We start from the raw sequence: 2,500 nt of genomic DNA, 5'->3' as shown, positions 1-2,500 counted from the left end.
ACGTCTCTAGTTCAATCAAGTACAAGTAAAATAAGAGCCCTGTCCCTTTAAATGGCTATCGGTTCATTAAATAAAATAAAATTTGCCAATGTAAGTAAGCTTACTGGCGACTGTATTTCTGTTTACCATGATTTCCGCTGTGTCATTTCCCAACGTAAACCGGCTCTGCCCAGTCGGTAATGAAGGAACGTGATGTTTAATGCGGATTCTGGATTATAACGTCTTTCTCTTGAGGTTACCAGAGGTAAAATAAATATGTTTGTGCCTCTTAAAAGTAAATGCCTGAACCCACGCATTGCACCTGTGATAGCTCGTTCCACCAGACCATTGTGGTCACATTACCCAGTCCCAGGAGTGTGCTGTAACGGATGATGTGCTTAGCTTACAAAATTAGTCACGGTGGAAAAAATGCGAGTCTATTAAATGGTCAAGTAGAAGCAAGCCTCTGACGCAGAGATTATGCTATTCTCATGTCAGCAGGATGTAAAGACTCTTCTAGGCATCATAGGCTGGATGTGAAGCCATTTTGATTTTTCACGAATTCAGCAAATTTCGTAGTTCTAGAAAATCCACTGTGAAGTGTGAAGTTGCCGGATAATTCGATTATTACTGTTATTATTAATATCATTTTATTCATACCGCTGCTGGAACACGACCGTAGTCTTGAGGTAAAACGCGAGACCAGCTAATATGACGTCTGGCGACCGAAAGCACATATCGACAAAATTTTTATCGCCCCTTTCCTCTCGGTGCTGAAGCTATGAGTGTAATACAAGCGAATCTACAATATCATATTAGCTGGTCTCGCGTTTTACCTCACGACTACGGTCGTAGTCAAGAGTAATGTACTAAGACTGGAGTCAAGACTTCCTCTGGGAAGTGCCGCAGTCTACATGTTGCCAGATCGAGCATATTGCCAGACATAGAATTCTGAGAGGAGCATGACTGTATTGTCTACCTTACGTGAACGACTCGGCGGTCAATTTTTTGGTCTGAGACTGTATCTACAACACATATTGTACGCTTAAGACCCAGAAGAATTTAAAACAAAATGTATTTTTTAAGAGAGCAACGTTAACCATACCGTTCGAAGTATTCATAGTATTGTATACGTCTGTGTAAACGCCTTCCAATGACCACTCAAGAAAGACAAAGATACACAGTCTAGCTTCAATATTATAAATACGCCTCAGTTTGTGGATGGACTCAGACTTAGGTTGATAATAATTTTGAAAATTTAGCAGCCCTGTACCCATTGGTGTTAAACTCGTTTTCAACCAATGATTCCCACAGCTACAGGGATACTACTTGTGATACCTCTTAGACAGAATACTTAAGCAGTGTTATCAGACGAAAAGATCAACCTGACACAAACTGTGGGAAGTTTGTTTTACAACTTTCGTACCTGGATATTCAGCTTTTTCCTATTTGAGATATCTGTGAACGTTGCTGCTTAAGACAATTTAAGCAGAAACTAAATTCCATCAGCTTCGACAATGTCTAAAGAAATCGTCTTATCGGCACTAAATCGTGGATTGTGAATTGTTTTCCGGCCGTACTCTTCCGTATTTTGCCGGTTGGAAGGCGAAAGCTTACTGACAAATTTCACACAGAAATTACTGTTACAGTGTAGTTATGGAGCCAAATGAGTGAATTGCGTATTTTCCGGTGAGAAAGAGCACTGGCAAACAGTCTTCGCTACATTAGGTTATTTAAACTGGTGTCACTCTGAGCTAGACTTTATGGTCAGCGACTAAGTGTAAGGTCAACGTTTCGGATGCGAGTTTGCGACTGCGAAATACTTTCCTACATTATAGAAGCGAATATTAAATTTGAACTAATATTGCGAAAATTTTGTACTTGGACAGCTTAGAATGAAAATACTTCTGTTTATTGCAAAGGGAAACAATAGATTTTCTAAAACACTGTCTGTCATACACTACTTGAAACAGGTCATGTCGACCACATCATGTAGAAGAACTAACAGCAACGTATATCGGAAGGCAGTAAGATCACTTGCCTTTTGGTTTGTCAGTACTCGATAGCCATTTCTAGGCGAAAGTAAATGAAGAAAGGCAGTGCGATTTTGTTACCACGTAACGTCTTCGTCAATTACTTTAGTTTTAATGTAATCTACGACTAATTGCTGGTGTTTGATATTAACATGAAAAGGATTTCGTAGACAGGGAAAGAAACTGTTCATGGGAAACTACTTCTATAGTGACCAAAAGGCATTAAATGATGTTCAAGCACTTGAGTTCCAGCAGCGGTATAATTAAAATGATATTAATAATAACAGTAATAATCGAATTATCCGGCAACTTCACACTTCACAGTGGATTTTCGCGAACTAAGAAATTTGCTGAATTTGTGAAAAATCAAAATGGCTTCACATCCTGCCTATGATGCCTAGAAGAGTCTTTACATCCTGCTGACATGAGAATAGCATAATCTCTGCGTCAGAGGCTTGCTTCTACTTGACCATTTAATAGACTCGCAT

The sequence above is a fragment of the Schistocerca piceifrons genome, chromosome 8 (assembly GCF_021461385.2).
Source record: "Schistocerca piceifrons isolate TAMUIC-IGC-003096 chromosome 8, iqSchPice1.1, whole genome shotgun sequence".
Lineage (NCBI taxonomy): Eukaryota > Metazoa > Arthropoda > Insecta > Orthoptera > Acrididae > Schistocerca > Schistocerca piceifrons.
The sequence above is the reverse complement of the archived record's forward strand: the minus strand, read 5'-3'. Positions refer to the sequence as shown.